Consider the following 19,114-nt stretch of genomic DNA (forward strand, 5'->3'; position numbering starts at 1 on the left):
TCCTCTGGGTTTTGTTTACTATGGTTGTGCAGAAAACCCTGAGCACTGCACAGGAATTTCAAGTGACTGTGCTTTCTGGGAGGAAAAAAATGTGGGCCTGCTGATGCTCCCCAGCAAACCACTTAGGAGATTATCATCACAGGATTTATAAAAGCTGAAAAAAACCCACCCCATTCCCCTCCTCTGGTTTGTATTTGCTGTCTCCCCTTCCTCTCCTTGGCTGAAAGGGTCACGTGGAGAACTGGAGAGTGGGAAAATGAGAAGTCAGAGCAGAAAACTGGGGTTTGTCGTGGCCTTGGTGCAGTGAGTTTCTCAATAGGAAGGCTGAAGCTGAAGTGTATTTGTAGGCTGATGGTTTTTGCCTTCCTTGTCTCAGCAAGGGTTGGAGATTTGGGAGGATTATTGGAGACAAGCTTAGAGTGTTTTATGAGAGGAAAAGTACTAAACTGGCAAAAAAAAAAAAAAAAGAATAGATGCCATCATGCCTGCTAGGCATGTCTAATTCTTTGATAAAATGGATAAAGATTGCAGACTGCAGCAAAAGTTAAAATAGACCATAACATCTCGGGTCCGCAGGGTTTTTCCTTCTAATTTGCTGTAGAGCTTAATAAAAAAGATTTGCTTCTTTTATGGCATCAGGCTCTTTATCTGCCACAAATTAAAGCCCGGTGCTTGAGCTTCTGCTTTCTCTGCTGTTAGATAGCAGCTCCCTAAATTTGATAACGAGTGGGTTTTACCATTCTGAGCTTGCAAAATACATCCTGCAGACTGGTGAGAAGTTTTGAGCATGGTCTTCTTTTTCCCCATTTTCCATTCAGTTCTTTATACTTGGATTTATAGCCAATAATAACTCTCTTTTTAATGGACAAGGGGTTTTTTGTGGTTATTTTAAACAAGGTCCTAAGAGTCCCCACAGTCCCATGGGCTGCCCAGGGCAGGGCTGGAGTTCCCATCCAGGGAGGGATTGAAAAGCCACGTGGCTGTGGCACTTGGGGACATGGGTTGGTGGTGGCCTTGGCAGTGCTGGGGGACTCCATGGTCCTTGAGGTCTTTTCCACTCTCACCAATTCCATGATTCTACCTTCTCCTGCTGATTTGGTGGACAAAGTAAGATCATTCATTGCAGCTCCTGATGACATTTCACCCAGGATAGTTGTCATGCCTGTGTGGACAGACAGGTTCTAGAGGCTTTTCCCTGCTGAAAAGTATTTTGTGTGAAGCTCGTGAGCATTTAAAATGCAATTACTTTGGAATAGGTCCCTGTGTAAACATTTGGTTCTGTAGTAGTTTATTCTACAAATCATTTTCTTCAGTTTTCTGTGTATGGTGTCACTTAATGAGACTTTTAATGGCTTTTACAAAATTATAGCTTTCCACATAATTTTCCAGTTTGCTCTTGACTCGACTTACATTCACAACAGAAGTTTTCAAGCCTTAAAATGCAGCGCCATAAACTGGAGAGCTGGCTTCTTTTTCTCTACCATGGCATCCAAATCCCAGCTGTTGAACTTTCTCAGATAGCTGAGTCTTTTAAAATGGATTTGGGAGCTCAAGAAAATATTTCTTTGTGTAAGAAATATTTAAAATTTGAGCCCTTGGAAAAGCAAACACGGCGCAACAGCCCGGGAGCATCTTGCCCACGTGGTTTTGCTTTCCAGGGAAGCTGTGCTGCTGCTGGAGCAGGTGCCAGGGACAGGGTGGGTTCCTGGGGAGTTCCAGGAAGGGTGGGACATCTCCAGCAAGCGTGGCAGAACTGGGCATGGAGAGAAGGGACAAGTTTTTACAGTCTGGGTGGTAAAACACTGGCACAGCTGATTGCCCAGGGAGGTGGTGGCTGCCTCATCCCTGCAACTGTCCGAGGTGTCATTTCAATTAACTTCTAACTATTATTTCCAAAAGCCAGTTATTGTCTAAATCTATCCATGCTTTGATACCCAATAACTTTTCCCTTTGGAAGGAACTCTTTATTCCACTACCAAGTGGTCTTTGGTCATGATCCAGTCAAACACACGGCGTTGCCTGGGAAGTGCTGGGCAGGTTCTGTTTGAGGGGCTCTGGCTTTCCCATCTTGTTCCCTAGATTCCAGTCTGCAGTGGACCTCTGGAATGGTTCTGGGCTCTGGATGAAGCCCAGCAGAACCCCAGTGTGGCTCACTTTGCTGGTGATTTTCCACGGGTGGCTGCTTTTAGTCATCTGTCCCTCGGCCAACTCTGAGTCTGCTCAGCTGCTTTGTTGACACATACAGTGGTAATTTTTTAACTGGGATGTCATCCTCAAACGATAGCCTGTTACACTGCAGCACTTACCTTCATCACCACGGATCTCCTCAGCTTTGCTTGACAAGGCCTATTTTCCATAACATTGGCTTGGCTGTCATTAATTTCACTCCTGTTCTTTTTAAGTCCACATCCAGTCTGATTCAGTTTTCCCTTATTTTGTCCAGAGCTCATTCATGTCTGGCAAGCAGGTTGGTGTTTACTTGAGTCATTTTGCCCTCTCCTGGTGTAGTTGTGTTGGAAATGTTTTGTCTTCCAAATTTTCTCCTGCATTCTGAAAAATATTGCAAATGATCTCTGAAATATTGGAGGACTCCATGGTTAAATATCCTGGGCTTCTGGGGCATCATTCCATAGTGGAATGCAGAGCTGGAGGAGACCTTGGGAGACTTTCCAGTCCATTCACTCCTCGAGGCAAGCTAAAGTGTCCCTAGAGCATCCTTAACAAATGTATTTCTAATTTTTCCTTAAAGTCTTCCAGTCTCAGAGGTGCCAGCCTGCTCAGGAAGCTGGCAGTAAACACTTAACCAATTTGGTTAAAAGCTTTTCCAATATCTTAGATCTTTTAGGAAGCAATTCTTGGCTGGCAGGGTGGGCAGGCCCTGGCACAGGGTGCCCAGAGAAGCTGTGGCTGCCCCTGCATCCCTGGAATTTTTCCAGGCCAGGTTGGACATTGGGGCTTGGAGCAACCTGGGATAGTGGAAGGTGTCCCTGCCCATGGCAGGGATGGAATTGGGTGATCTTTAAGGTCCCTTCCAGTCCAAGCCATCCTGGGATTTTGTGATCTCTGAGAAATGAAGATGTTTTGCTGTTCAGAATAACCCATCCCCTTGTTTCTGCTGCCACTGATGGGAGCATGTTACATCCTCCTGCAGTTTGTGTTCCTGGGCTGGCACGGCCCTTTAATGTGTTCTTGTGGATAATTTTGTATCCAAATCTCTTTATTATTCCCTCAGCTTTCCTCTGTACTCTGGTGTGTTTACTTCTCTCTCTCCTCAGACTTGGCACTGCATGGCCTTGTCAGCATTGTATAAAACAAAATAATGCTGGTTTCCACATGGCACTCTTAAAACAATCTGAACTGCCTTTTTTTCTTTTTTTTTCTCTTTTTTTGCCTATTCCACTGTATTGTTGACATTTTACTTGTGATCCAGTATCCCCTCAGGGTTGATTTCTCCTGTCCGTCAGCCCAGCTGGGACTTCTCCACCTGTACAGTGTACCCTGCCCTTACATTTGTCTTTACTGGGTTTCACCAGGCTCTTCTGGTTTGACACACTTTGGTCTTGACTCATCCACGTGGTTTCATTTTGGCTGTATGCTTTAATTGCTTTTATGTAAATTGTTAAATAATCTTTCTGGTGTCCTCCCATTGATTGTGAGGGGAGTTCAATCTCTGATTTGCCCCAGAAGCTTTTTCAGACTTCACTCTGGAGCTGTTTCCTTTTTGATCCCAAAAGCACTTTGAAACTTACTGAGTGGATCATCTATATGCAAATTCCTTAATTTTTCCTCTGCTGCATTGTGGAAAATCAAGTGATGCCAATTTTCATTGCAGTTGGACTCAGTATCTTAAAGGTCTTTTCCAACCCAGATGATTCTATGAGCCTGTGATTATGTTGATATTTCGTTAAGACGATAACCAAAAAGCACAAATGTCATACAGGTTAAAATCAATTATTTAAATCAAGACATTTTGCAATCTTGATTGAATTACTCAGCTGAGATATATTTAAATACGAGTCTGTTCTTTTTCTGCACTGTCAAGGCTTCCAGTCCAGTGATTTCTGCAGCTTTATTGCTTGTAACAAGGCCCAAATCAGTTACTTGGTGTTACAAATTGTCACCTGTGATTTAGGGAAGCTAATCTATTGTAATTACTTGCTGCATGGGAGTTTCTGTATCCCTCCTGTCCCCTCCCTAACCCCACTTAGGTTTTTTTTGTTTTCCCAGTATGGACTCACCTACCTGTCTTGGTGCTTCCCAGAGCCTCCTTCTGGCTTCACCCATTGAAACACACCAAGTTTCTGCCCTGGAAATTCAGTTTTCCTGCAGTGTTGATAGTTGTCAGAGAGGTGAGCCTTCCCACCTTTTTTCTAGGGATACATTGCAGCCATCTCTTCCTTTCATATCTGAACACCACGGGACTAATAATTTTCAAGTCCAGTCACATGCTCATTTTTTTCTTTCCTGCTGGCCAGGATTTCATTTGTTCCTGCTTGTTATCCAGACTCCCTACATCCATATATAGCAACAGAAAATTCTTTTGGTGAATGCTCTTGTCTGACTTTGTGCCTCATTTCCCCCTCTAAGTGTCCTTCTCCTGTGTTCAGCTTGTGCCTTTCCTGGATGCATCAGCAGTTTCATCTGGGAAGGTGTCTTATTAGTTGGAAAGGTGCTGGCTCTGCAATTCATGGTCACTCCCTTCCCTCCAACATTGTTCCATCACTCAAATCCAAACATTCTCTCATCAGTCGTGCGGCCTGGTTCAATTCCAGGATTTTTTTGGAGCCTTCCCTTGCATCTGGTACCAGATGCATCTTTTAGCTCAGGGATCCACGTGCAAGGAGCCTGTGGATGCAGCATGGAGCAAACAGCGTTGGCATTTGGAGGCACTGCCTTGCAAGAGGAATTTGCAGCTGGAAGTTCCTGCCTCTCCCTGAGCTCCAGGCTCGGCAAAAGCCTCTGTCCTGCTTGGAAGCAGATTCCTGCTGCTTTGGGAGGCAGCTCTTACCAGCTCCTCTCTTGGCACCCTCAAGCCAGTGGGAAGGAAAAGCCTGGCATGGCATCGTGTGAAGATTGCCAAACCTTGACGTAGACTTTCCCCTGGAGCTCTTTTCCAGGATCCCTGAGATCTTTCCTCACCTGCTTGGCTCCAGTGATGCTGGAGTTCCTTCTTGTGGCCACAGTGATCAGGCAGTGTTGGTGCCTGTCTGTGGGAAGAGGAAATCCATGGCAGCCAGCTATTTCTTGGAGACCCTTGTGCTGATCCACAAAGCATGTTTGCAGGGGCTGGATTTTCTGAGCACAGGCTGGAGAAAGCAGCAGGAAACCATTTTTCTCCATTATGCAAGTTCATTTTTTCCTGCCAGCACTAAATACACATGTGGAGTTTAGTGTGACTTTCACCATGGGTGTTTCCCTGCATGTCCTTGACTTTCTCCTGCTTTCCTGATGCTCTTCACCGACATTCCTGGCACTTGACTTGAGTGTTCCATCCTGTTCCCCGCAGTTTGTGTATTTTCCCCTTCTCCTAACACAAAGCCTGATGTTCCATGTTTGTGTTCAGCCCATAGGAACCTTTTTTTCCCTCTGTTTGTGGCCAGTGTTGTGGGCTTTAACCAAATTCCACATAACAGAATTGTCTTCAGAGAAGATTTTTTTGGGATGAATTTTCAGCCTCATGCTGGACTTCTTAATTCAGGGGAGATCTCCCTGCCAGAAAACCCAAATCTCCAACTTTTTGCATTGTGGCTCATAATTTGCTGGGGATGAATGATGCTCTCATGATCCAGTGGTGGAAGACTGGCACCTGCTTCTTTCCATGCCCCAAATTTCCCTCCAGGTCCCAAACTGCAGAAGCAGTGCCTCAGTTTCCCATTTGGAATGGGGCAGAAAGGGTTGGCAATGTTTGTACTTGCAGAGACAGATAAATGAAACATTGGAGGATGCTGCAGTGACAAATTCCCCCCCTTCTCTGCCACATGCAGGAATGGGAAGGTTGTGCTTGGCCTCCTTTTTTGTGCCCTTTATTTAAAGTCTTAGACAGGTTTCAGAGCCAATTGATCCCTGCCACATAGAAATGTGTCTCTTGTGACATCAGGGCTGTGGGGACAGCTCTGGTGTCACCAGCTCAGGTTTGCACTTCAGGCTGCTGCCTTTGATCTGTGCAAACCTTGATTTGAATCTTCTCTCTGTGTGAGACCTCTCTCCCCAGGACTGTGCTGGCAGTCAGGATTAGCTGGGCTTTACTTCGTTGACAATCTTGTTTTTAAATCTGAAAGGACCTCGGCAGAGTTTTCTCCTGGGGCAGGGAGGGAGTTGATTCTGGAATATGTTTCTCTTTGGGTTATCAGGATTTTCTGGCTATCAGGATAAGCCATGTGGCTTATGGGTCGTGGAGTTTTCTTCCTGCAGGAAGTTGTGCCTTCAGTTTAGGTTAGGTTTTACCTGACCTCCCTATGATTTTTATCTTCTTATGATTTTTTCTTCATATTTCTTGCTTTCTGTGGGTGTTTATATTTACCCAAATATAGTGGGAAGAGCATTGGGTAAAACAATCTCTTATTTTTTTGGCTTTTGGTTTCCTCCTGCCCTCTGGAGATGCCGGCAGGGTTCCAGGAACATGGAACACAGAGGGAGGAGAAAACAGGGGAGTATTTCTTTTCCTGCCTCAAGGTAGACACCAGGAACTGTTGTACTTTTAGGGATATTGCCATTAAGTAAAGAGGGAGGGGGGAAAAACCCCCATATATTAAATTTACTTGAGCTGTGTTCCCATGAAGATGCTTCGTTGGGTATCAGCGCTGTCTGCAGATCTTTTTCTATTGAAATAATTTAATGGGAGTATCCATTTTAGAGTTACTGGGGAGTATCCAGAGTCTATTCCTGGTGCGGAGAGCGGAAATCTGTTTTAATTGGAGCGGTTTTCTGGGAGTTGTGTTTCCTGCCAGAGCGGGAACAGTAGGAAGGATCAGCAGCATGAGAGGTTATAAAACCCCATGGCATTTCACATTCGTTTCAAGTAGCTGGATACAGTAAAAAAAAACCAAAAATTGGGCAAACAGAGACTCTGCACAGAGGATTCAGAGACTACGTTTTACACCTTCCCAAAAAGCACCTGAATCCGTAGGGACACAGTTCCTGAGTTCCCTTCTGTGTTTGTTTTACTGAGTGGCTCATACTCAGAGCAGACAAAAATCCACTGCTGCCACAAATAGCACTCGAGATTTTGGTACTGATTATAATTAACCCTGATGGTTTCTGCCTGATTTGGTTCGTTTTTGTGTTTGTAGGCAACACACAGGAGTGCAGGAACAAACCCAGTTAACACTGGGAAGTGAAGGCAGTGTGTTATCAGATAACCCAGGCAAGTTAGAGAGCTGGAAGCCTTTAAAAATAGCTTTTTTCAAGATAACTGTGTCACTCTAATTTCAGAAGAAAAATGTGTGTAGGTACATTATTTTTAAAGCCAGTTTTGTTTCCCAAAATGAAAAGTTGAGCCTTGAAAAGTTGAGCTGATCCATTAAAATTGCTTTTCCTTCAGTGTTTCATCTTCGAGGGATTCTACTACACAGGGATAATTTATTCCTGCTTGGCACTGTGTCTGTAATGCACATTATTAGCAAACTCTCACAATTTTGTTCTCACATGCTAAAATAAAGTGGGGAAATGAAAAGATTTTGTTTCATGTCCATCATCCCAGATTATCTGAGCTTTATTTCCAAATACAGTCTGAATACAGAATGGGTGAGAAGCCACCATTAGAAGGTAAAGACACCGTTGTGTTCTTATGTGGATTTTCACTTTGCCTTGTTTAGTTTCTCAAAACTTGTGTCTCTTTAAATCCATAAATCAGGAAAGTTGTGGAAATCAGTTTTCCAAAGGTTATTGATTTCAATTTACGCAGCCAAACCCCAATGAATAACGGGGTGCTTAAAGGCTTGAACTCAGTCCTGTTAGAGCAGATCTACTTCCTACTTACAGCCAAGGTAATTTCAACTTGATTTTAAGTTAATAATGCCTAAATAGGTTGCTAGTTTTTGTCATCACTAGGAAATTAAATCGAGTTGACTGGGCTTAAATTACTGTTTTCAATTAAGTAGCTCAAAGGAGAGCAGCAGTGCTGAGAACTCACCCTGGTCCTGCTGAAACCTCTGGTATGGATCCAGGGAAACTCTTGTTTATATTCTGACCTGGGAGGCGTTTTAGTACCAAGTGACATTCTGATGGAGAGAACTGGCAGGATGTTAGCAAGTAGGTATTATATTTATCATATTAAAAATGGGTTCTTGTGGTCAAGTGGACGGGTTTTAGAAGGGTTCCAATAATCCAGCAGTGGGTGCAACAGGATTTTGAGGGACTGGAGAGGAGAAGGCTCCAGGGATATCTTAGAGCACCTTCCAGTGCCTAAAGGGGCTCTGAGAAAATTGTTTTATGAGCAGTGGTGCTCAAAGGGATTACAGAGCAGGTGGGTGTTAACACCAGCAGCAATGCTGCAACAAAAAAGGCAATTTTAAATGTTTTTTTTTTTTTTTTAGTTTTTAGGTGTATGAGCAAGAAAATATTTAGAACAGATTTCATTTCTGTATTTGGTGCTTGTGACTTTCCTGGGTATGATTTCCATTTCAGCATCCTGAAATAGCTCCTGGATAAGTTGTAGGGGAATGGAAGAAACGCAAAAATAGTCTGAGGACTAGAAAAAACACACACAGAGAAGCACAGAGCTAAGTCTGCATGGCTTATCAGAGGGAGAGTCTGACTGCAGGAGCATCCCAGAGAAAATTGCAGGCACTGAGTGCCCTCCCATGCATCCAAGGAAGTTTTAAAGGGAGACCCCTTTAAAGGTGAACTGCCTTTTGGGATGAATCATCCAAGGAAAAGAGCACTTCCCATCTCTTAAATTGATCACTTTTCCTTAAAAGCTATAGAGACCAGTGCAGGGCATGTTCTTGTCAAGAATTAGGTTGGCTGGGGGTGACATTTAAATGATGAAACTGTGAACAGGGTTTTCTTCCCAGGCAGAAAGGATTGCAGGAAGACACCAGGCACTGTTAACCCCTGGCTGTGGCACAGGGGTTGTGTGAGGGGGTGATGGAGTTTGCTGATTGAAACATAAGTTTTTATTTAATGGGCCAGCTTTCACATTAAAATCACCACCTCCTTCAAGTTCAGCATTTCTGTGGAGGATGGCACAGTGGGAAGGGTGGGTTTGGGATACAGCTCAAATTAACTGGAGCTGGAGACAAGCCCAAAAATGTCGTGGAGCACATGGTGAATACGGGAATGCAATTGGATTGCTGGGAGTGAAGGTTAAAAAGATTTCTATTTATATAATCAATGTATTCCCCTATATAGAATCACAGAATTGTCAAGGTTGGAAAAACCCTCCAAGACCATCAAATCCAACCATTCCTCAGCACTGCCAAGGCCACCACTATCCCATGTCCCCAAGTGCCACATCCACACAGCTTTAAATCCCTCCAGGGATGGAGGCCTGCCCTGGGCAGTTGTGCCAGGGCTGGACAACCCTTTCAGGAAGGAATTTTCACAACATCAAATCTAAACCTCCCCTGGCTCAACTTGGGGCTGTTTCCTCTTGTGCTGTCCCTGTTTCCTGGGAGCAGAGCCCGACCCCACCTGGCTCCACTCTCCTGTCAGGGAGTTGTGCAGAGCCAGAAAGTCTCCTCTGAGCCTCCTTTTCTCCCCAGCTTCCTCATTATATGGGAGAATGTCTCAAAGCTGTAAAATACTTGTGGAAACCTGGGCTGGTTGGGAATGTGGTGATTGCCTGGTGGGTCTCCACACAGGAGCACTTAAGGGAGGGATTTATGCAGTGCACCACCCCTACAATTGCTGTATGCAAACCATCTGTAAACGTCCTTTCTCCCCAGATCAATCCCATCCCAAGTGTTCACCTCTGGCTACTGCATCCTGGGAAAATAACTTGGGGAAACTTTATAAAATGGAGTTTCAAGTGCGTGTCAGCACCAGGTAAAACAATGCAGCAAGAATGCTCTGAGCAGCAAGACAAAGCCTCTGTTGAAGTGCTCTGGCTCCAGGTGATCTCTTGTGGTACCTGGATGTCTCCAGGTGATCCCCTGCGCTCCCTGAGGCCAGACTCCACTGAGGGACAGCTGGGCACTGTTCATGGCATTTCCAGAAGTGCCACGTGCACCGCTCAGTCTTTGTGTGCACCTCAGACTCATCCCTGCCAGTTCTGCCTCGCCATCAGAGCTCCTGGCCTGACTGATGTTTGAAGTGATCTAAGAATACCTCAGATGTATTGTCAGGGGACTCAGTGCTAAATAAATTATAGGAAAGATGAGATCCTAGCAAGCGTTTGGATAACATAAGCAAGATTAATGGTTCGGAGCCTGTTTTCTGAACAGTGGGACGTGATTGATCAAAGAGAAAAAATTGTCTCTGTGGCTCCTTTGTACCAAAACTTTCAAGAGCTGAAAATGAGCAGCTGAAGTAAGAAATGCAGAGCTTGGGGAAGAACCTTGTGATGAAAAACTAGGGTGGGAGGTTATGAAAGTACAGGTTGACAGCTCTGTCCTCTTTATCAACCTTTCCCCATAGGGATCTGCTGTAGAAGATTTTGGACAGGCTGCTGCAGCCTGGATAGGTACTTTGAATTTTTTTTTACAATATTTTTTAAAAATCAAAGACTTTCATTGTGCTGTGAATACGATTTGAGTTTCTAGAAAGCTGGTTCCTTCTGCTATCCAGGGAGAAAAGAGCTGAAGAGGTGGAAGGCTGATCTCCCAGGGAAGGTGACTGTGCCTGAGGATCTGGGGAGAAAGGCAAGGGCAGATTTTCACGTGCCTCCTCCCTGCAAATAATGTTCCTTGCAATTCCTGCTCCTGAAGTCAGAATTTAAGACTTTGTTTCCATACTTGATTCTCACCAAAGGTAGAAAACTGTGGTTTGAATAATTCCAACTGATTCGGAATGTCACTGAAACCAAGCAGTGGGGAATGGGAGATAAAGGTTATCAAAGCTGCCCACACCAGCTCCCATGACTACATGATTTTCCATACAGTTCTGTAAAATGGCCCTGTGTATTCAGTGCATTGAAGGACACACATCCACTCACTTAGCTGAAGAAATTGGGGTACAAAACTGCTGTACTTGATGGAAGTGTCGTTTTTTGCAGTTAAATTTTGCTGTTCTGTTCACTGAAGCGTGTAAAGATGAGACTTGGGATGATATTCTGCCTTTTTCCAGTGCCTTTCTTTAAAAGATGTTGCCCTGACTAATCTAACAGTGGGGATGGGCTTTCATTTAGCTCAACCCAAATAGCAGAGCTGGTATAAGAATAAAAATGAATTCAATATCAATAGAGGAGATTGATTTTGTAAAAACGCTGCAAGGAGAAAGGTGGTTTAAACCCATTTGCTCCATCCCCAGAATAACGATGTGTAAATTGTGATCACTCTTGCACTCCAAGTGTCAGTTTTAATTTGAGTCTTTTATAAAGCACTTGGTTGTTGAATATTGCAAAGAAATTTAACCCCCTTGGAAGAAATCAGGAAGATTCCTGTTATTGAGGTAATTAGATACAAATTTGAGTGGGGATTTTTTTAATAAAGATTAAATGATCTGTTCAACTGTTTCAGGCCCTGCTTGAGATACACACACCTGTGTCTAGCTTGTAGAGCATTTTCCTCATTAATTAAGAGCACTTTCCTTGTGTTATTACTTAATTGGGTATCACAGGGAACCTGATGAGACAATGAAATGGTCTTAATTGCAGACAAGCTAAATGCATGATACTCCACATGCTGGAGTGTTCCACGACATGACCCCAGCTTGTCGTCGTGTGCTAATAGCCACGGTGCCTGCTCGGGGGAGAGGGAGCCCTCCTGGAATTAATTCAGCGTGAGCCACACAGCCATGCTGGGCAGGGAATGCCTGGGGAGCAGCCCTGGGGACAAGGATTTGGGGGTGCTGAGGGATGAAAAGCTGGGCATGCCTTGCCCATCTGTGCTGGCACCTGGAAAGCTCCATGCCTGGATTGAGGGGATTTTGCCCCTGTGCCCAGGTGAGACCCCACCTGCAGAGCTGCCCCAGCCCTGGGGACACAGCAGCAGCACCTGGAGCTGCTGGAGAGAGCCCAGAGGAGGCACCAGAGCTGCTCCAGGGCTGGAGCCAGGCTGGCAGAGCTGGGGGTGCTCACCTGGAGAGGAGAAGGCTCCAGGGAGAGCTCAGAGCCCTTGCAGGGCCTGAAGGGGCTCCAGGAGAGCTGGAGAGGGACTGGGGACAAGGCATGGAAGAACACGACACAGGGAATGGCTCCCACTGCCAGAGGGCAGGGATGGATGGGATAGTGGGAAAGAATTCTTCCCTGAGAGCATGCTGAGTCCCTGGCACAAGTTTCCTGGAGAAGCTATGGCTGCCCCTGGATCCCTAGCAGTGTCCAAGGCCAGGCTGGACAGGGCTTGGGACAACCTGACCTGGTGGAAGGTGCCCCTGCCCATGGCAGGGCTTGGAGCTGGGTGATCTTTAAGGTCCCTTCCCACACAAGCCATTCTGGGATTGTATAAATTAAGCACTTTCCCATTGTCCATTTCCCCCACTTACCAGATTTAAGAAGTTTTCCATGTTTGACAACATTCAGTTTGGAACCACCTAAACACTCCTGGCTGTTTACATTTTCCATGGAATGGGATGTATTGCATTTCCCAGGGATGTATTGCATTTCCCAGGGGTCTCTCCCATTTCCCAGGGATGTCTGTTTCACTGCAGTGTCAAACTGATAATTGCAAAGGTAAACGACCATGTTGAACTTTTGAAAATAATATGTAAGTTTCTGTGAGTGTACACAGGGCCTTCTGGACAGCCAGGGGCTTGTGTGGAAGCAATAAATTTATTCTTCTGGGATTAATCCCTATTTCTTTTTAAAATTTTTTTTTCTGTTGGGAGAATGGAAATGAGAGTGAAAGAAGGAAAAGCTCTTGCCCATGTCATGTTTGTGTGTGCTCATCTTTCCCAAGCAGCAGGTAGATGTGTCAAAACCATGAATTATGAATGGAGCTGCTGGAATGCTGCAGATCCACAGAGGAATTGACCTGTTTTATTCATCCCTCAGCAGCAGAAGTCCCCGTGGGACTGGGAAAACCCAAAACCTTCCCATTTTCTGTGCTTGGGAAGTTAGTCCTGGATTATACTGATTAAAACTTGGCAAGGAGAAGCTGGAGAGCTTTCACACCTTTCCAGTATGGGAAATTCTCTTGTTCAAGAGGATATTTCAGTCTGAAAAACAGTTGTCAAAGGCAAAGTTATGTTTTTCTCTCTTGGAAATGAACTCTTTTGCAGCATGCCAAGGTAATTTTTTTAGGTTTAAGGGGAAGAGATGGCAAGAGATGCCTTGCTATCAAGACCAAAAAGACAAAAGCAGACACTGTGCATGACACAGGAGCTGAGTTCTTGTGTGACTTGGAGCAAGATCTGTGGGGTTTGTCTGGATTTTTGTTTTCCCTCTGCCTGGAAAGGAATTATTGATATTTCCCTTGCAAAGCTGTTTTCAGGCTTCTTGGATCAAAATTTTGCAGGGATTGATTATATGGCACAGAAGCTCTTGTAGCTCTGGGGTTTGGCATTGGTGCCACTCAAAAGTAATGGTGAGCGCTGAAGAAAAAGCTGGGTTTTTTATCATGCTCTGAACTCCTCGAGTGCCTTACAGAGTCCTACAAAGGCAGAGTGGCAGTGAACCGACACCTTTTATCTTCTGGATTTTTGCATTTTGAATTTATGCCCCTTCCAACATGCAAGGAATTTGATAGTGGGAGGGAGGATCTGAATGGATTCCATTTCCATTCTGTTTGTTGTTGTTACACCCAGTTTAATTTTTCCTGTTGTATTCCTGTGTTTAGCCACAGCCTTCGTGTGACTGCATTCCTGGTGGGGAAGGGTGGGAGAATTGGGTATTACCGTTTACCATCCTATTTAAGGTAGTTTTTGCCTTCCTTTTATTGCTTTCCTTAAACAATATTTTGGATTACTATTTTATTTTATATGAGGAATGACTGCAATAGGTATAATTTATTTTAAATACTCAATTTCTCTAAAAATTTCCTATTTTCTTGGCAAAAGGGATCCTGGAACTTTGTCTGCCAGGAGAAGAAATGGTAATTTCATGTAACTACTTCTGGTTTTAAATCTATTTTTTAAATCTATTGCTGATTTTAATTGTATGTAAGTCAAGAATCCCAGCTTGCTGATTTAAAACATTTGATTATAAACTTTTTTTTTTTTTTAAATAGTGCTTTTGTTCTCCTAAAAGAAATTTTTACTCCCTGCTTGGTCAAATATCAGTTGTACACTGCTGTCCTTTCATTAATATTAGAACTCCTTTATTTTGGCCACTGCTTCTGTGCACACTTATTTAAGCAATGGCATCTAATTAGTAATTTGAGAGTCTTTGTTTAATTTTTTATTATGTAGGAAACAAAGAATGATACATTTCAGTGCTGATGTGTGCTAGGAACTAATGTCAAACTTCCTTTGGAAACTGGAATTCAGATTAATACAGAGTGGGGTGCACAAGTGTTTGTGTTCACAGAACAACTTTCCACTTGATGAATTCCTGAGAAAAGCAACAGATTTCTCCCAGAACAGGCTGGGATGTCAGCAGCAGGATTGATCTGATAGGTGTTCTCACAGAATCCAGGATGGTTTGGGTTGGAAGGCACCTTAAAGATCATCCAGTGCCACCCCTGCCATAGGCAGGGACACCTTCCACTGTCCCAGGGTGCTCCAAGCCCCGTCCAGCCTAGCCCTGGGCACTGCCAGGGATCCAGGGGCAGCCCCAGCTGCTCTGGGCAGCCTGTGCCAGGGCCTCATCACCCTCACAGGGAAGAATTCCTGCCCAATATTCTCTCCATCCATGCCTTTTGGAAGTGGGAAGCCACTCCCTGTGTCTTGTCCCTCCATCCCTTGTCCAAAGTCCCTTTTTCAGACTGCTTCAGAAAGTGTAAGATGTGAAACTGTCTCAGCTTGTTTGGTGTGGAAGATAAACATCAAATCACTCACATGAACGATGTTGCTTTTTTCCGCTTTTTGTACGCAGATACTGAAGTGCTTTCTTGGTGCTTGGATTTTGTCACAACCATTTTGCATCCCCAAATCCATGTGTGCCCACCTGAAGGGGCTTTTCTCAGGCTGTGTGAGTGCAGCAGGACAGAGTAGGGCTGAGGTCAAGAGTACCAGGCCTTGTAAAACAATTTCAGCTCTCTTTGTAGGGATCTGTTTGTCTTGTGATCCATCAAAACCCAGCTGGGGAATTTGTCCGGGCTGATGGCTCGTTTCCTCCTTGGAGAGACCTTCAAAGGCTGCCATACAAGTAGCTGACATTCTTCTTCACAGGCACATGGTTGTTCCAGGAGGTTCATTAATGCAATGCTGCCTTCAAGCTCTTTGGAAATTTAAGGGTCTCATTCTCTCGTTTACACCAGTGTGGAACCGGGTAGGAATTGTAATGACTCGATCTTTTGTAGTCTGTGTACAAAACAGGGAGATTGAATTTGATGGGTTTGGTGGGAATTAAGATCAGAAAGGAATATTAGATCATCTATGCTAATCGTGAGTAAATTAGATGGTGTAAATTCTGAGCAGAAAATGAAACACACGCTGTGATTCTTTATGGGATGAACTCTGTCACAAAGAACTGATGGGTGAGAAGAGGGTGTTAATTGCTGAGGCTGCTCTGATGGGGCATAGCTGATGTTCACTTGGGCATAGTCCATGCAGCAGACTAAGAGGGAGTGGCATCCTTTCCTCCCTGGACTTAATCTGATGCTTGGGCAAGATGCTCAGAGCTGCTTGAGAAGAGGCTCCTGCAGAGTTCACAGTCTCTGACTGACACCTTTGTAGCTGCTGTTTAGGGAGCTGCAGGCTGGGCTTAGATTGGCTCTAGTCTCCTCCTTGCCAGATCAGAGAAGTCCAGCTTCCCCACCTGGTTTTCCCAAGTCCCGTGCTGTGTGCAGTTTGGGGCATTAGTGACTTCCCTTGACTGGCCAGCCAGAGCCTTCCACTGTCCAAAGGGGCTCCAGGAGAGCTGGAGAAGGACTTGGGACAAGGGATGGAGGGACAGGGCACAGGGAATGGCTCCCACTGCCAGAGGGCAGGGTTAGGTGGGATATTGGGAAGGAATTGTTCCCTGAGAGCATGCTGAGTCTCTGGCACAGGGTGTCCAGAGAAGCTGTGGCTGCCCCTGTATCCCTGGCAGTGCCCAAGGCCAGGTTGGAGTTCTAACAGTCATTAGGGTCCCTTCCAACCCAAACCATCCTGTGATTCCTCTTAACATCCGCCTGTGCTGTTACTCAAGTAATCCATGGTGGTTTTGGACAAGATAAGCCCAAGTACCAGCCCTGTTTTCCTTGTTTCCGGCTGCCAGCTGGATGTGGAGTCATTGATTGCTGTCCTTTGAACCCATTGAGACACGTTTGTTTGATTGTAATTATTGCCTTAATACATAACTGCAAGGTTTTGATAGACTTGTTCAGAGCCTCCAAAAAGGAAAGTAGTGTAAAATGGATTTACATGTTCCAAGATCAGGAGGGACTGACATAATCCTCTGTTTGGATGAAAGACCCTCCTGAAGCTTGGGACTGAGCATTTTTTTTCCTTTTAGTCTTTTGGAAGCAAAAGTAAAGATATTGAGTCCAAGATTTATTAAGTCCTGATGGATCCTTCTGATGTGCGCTTGGAAAGCTCTTCTGTGTTGGCCTCGCCTTTTATCTGCTCAGTCTTCAGATGCTTCTATTTTATCTATTTCTGAACTTCCAGAGCCCCAGAAAGCCTTCCAGCCCAATTTAATATGGAATAAAGCAAAAAGCATGGTTTGATTCCAGACCAAGTCAGTCAGGCAACAGTTAGATAAGTATAATTAGACTTGTAATTGGAATGCGTTGTAGACAATTAGTTTTTGTAAATGTGTGTAATTTAATCCCAAGTAAAGGGTCAGGAGGACCTTGCTGTGAATGAGGTTAAGGAGTAACATGTATAATTTCCAGGCCTTCTGATGCTCATGTCTGACACAGCTGGAGAGGAGCATGTCCATCTTTCCAATGGCAGCAAAAAATCCACCCTCCACAAGGTGAGTCAGGGCTTCTGTTCTGCCTTTGTCTCCCAGTACCCATTCCAAGAACAGCCTTCATAAATCCATGGGGATTTATATAAAAACCATAAAAACCCAAAGTCTGTGAGGGAACAAGCCCCACTCTGTGGGAGTCCATTCAGCTTTTGGGGAAGCTCCTGAGAAATGGGATCTGATCTCATCCCAAACCTTGACTCCTGCTCTCTGTGGCAAAGGGCTGCAGGATCTCACCCACGTGGTTACGTGGTGGCACTCGGGATGTTTTTCTTCCTGCAATCCTTTTGTCAGGAGAGGGGCAGCCCTTCAGCCTCCAAGGTCAGCCCAGGAAAAGGCCCTGCTTCCCAGACATGTGGTACTCATTTGCTTGGAATTTTTGACACCACTTATTACAATCCGACGCGGCTGCAAGTTCCCAGGCTCTTGGTTTTGGGGTAGGATTGAATGGTAAGGGAGGAATGCCCCAACTTCTGCCTGGAATCTTACAACACAGTGCATTCCCAGGATTTAACAGATCCTGCATCATTATGGCTGGCCTTTATAGCTTTAGGAAAACAACCTCAGTGTGTGCTGGAGTCCCCAGAGAAAGGGTTGGTGGTGCTGGTGACCGGCTGCACCCGGGCTTTGCCAGAGTTCTCTGTGTTATTTATGGCTCACGGGCTGCACTGAGCGTGACCCAGGTTCTGTCAGCACAGATGTTGGGGCTGGGTTCCCCAGCTCAGTGTTAGCTGCACCAAATGCAAAGCCTGGAGGAGCAGGTTCTGGTTTCTTGCCTTCTGCTGTAATGGCAGGAGCAGCGCAACCGTATGATTAACGGCGAGAGTCCGAAAGGAGCAGGATAATAAATACTGGGAATTCAAAGGAAACCTCAGCTTCTGGCAATTACAGAGTTTGTGCAGCAGAGAGACGGGGCTTCTGACTCCAGTGTTATTTGTGACCTACTTGGAACTGAAATGTTGCAAGAGACTGTTTGTTTAACACTCAATTGCTGTTTTTTTAAAGTTATACCCTATTTGGGTTAAATACAATCCTTTGAATGTGGACTCATAGATAAACATTCTCCTCAGAAAATTCCACCAGTTCTTGTTGTCTTAATTTTTACTGCCAGCAAGTGCTCAATGTGTTCCTTCTTTTTCCGTTGCAAAAACCCCCGCCCCGAACCTCCGTAACCTTTCCTATCATGTATCCAATATTTTATAGAGCAATCACAAAGGGTAGTAAATTGAGTAAAACATACTATCCTTGGCAGGATTTCCCTCATGACTAAATCCAATATGAACAAAGAGGACAAGGGCAAATAACTTCACTTATTCAGGTCATTTTTCATAAGAATCATAAAAATTAGATAGAAGAGGCCTATTAGATTATCTCTCCTCTCTTCCATTTTGCCAGTTCTTGGTTGTTCTCTACAGTAACCTTGTGAAATTTTACTTGTCCAAATGGAAGAAAGATAATTTTTCCTGCTGGTTATTATTTCTTTTGAGTGGAAAAGGATGGATGGTTTTTCCATCTGGGCTAGAAGCACTTCTTGTGCTTCTACAAAGCTCATTTTTAATTTCCACAAGTGTCTCCTCTTCAACAGTTTTATGTTCCTCTTTTTGGGCACCGTGATCTTATCGTGAGGCGTTTCCTAAGCTTGGGCCCATGTGTTTAATTCCACCCCATTATTCCAGTTGTTCAAGTATTGGAATAACCCTGAGGCCATCTGTAACAATTTCACCCCATTGTGTTTCTGCCCTTCAAGTGCTCGCCAGGATTAATGTACCACCAACAGCAGGCTGTTCTTGCTGTATACTGGGAAATGTTTATAAATGCTCTTCAGATTAAAATAATTTAAAAATCCTCTTAAAAATTGCTTCTCTCCCCCCAAGAGAACTGCCAAGGAAGTATATGTAAGATGACTTAAACAACCCAAAAAAATAAAAACAAAGCCTCTTACAATGGTAAAGGACCATGAAGAGCTGGAGAGAAGCTGTTGGTGCAGCAGCTCTAGAGCTTGCGTTTAACTCCACACGTGTG

At 44.6% G+C, this 19,114-nt stretch overlaps 1 protein-coding gene across 2 annotated transcripts in view; it reads left to right on the plus strand.

The window, feature by feature from the left end:
- FAM168A (family with sequence similarity 168 member A) overlaps window positions 1–19,114 on the plus strand; it is a 129,594-nt gene that overhangs the window by 4,286 nt on the left and 106,194 nt on the right. Inside the window, exon 2 of one of the 2 annotated variants that reach the window (XM_038158850.1) lies at window positions 17,016–17,098. The exons of the other annotated variant lie outside the window; for it this stretch is intronic. The gene's annotated coding sequence lies outside the window, so the exon portion shown is untranslated. The remainder of the gene's footprint in view (window positions 1–17,015; window positions 17,099–19,114) is intronic. 2 annotated transcript variants of the gene reach the window in all.

The sequence above is a fragment of the Motacilla alba genome, chromosome 1 (assembly GCF_015832195.1).
Source record: "Motacilla alba alba isolate MOTALB_02 chromosome 1, Motacilla_alba_V1.0_pri, whole genome shotgun sequence".
Taxonomy (NCBI): domain Eukaryota; kingdom Metazoa; phylum Chordata; class Aves; order Passeriformes; family Motacillidae; genus Motacilla; species Motacilla alba.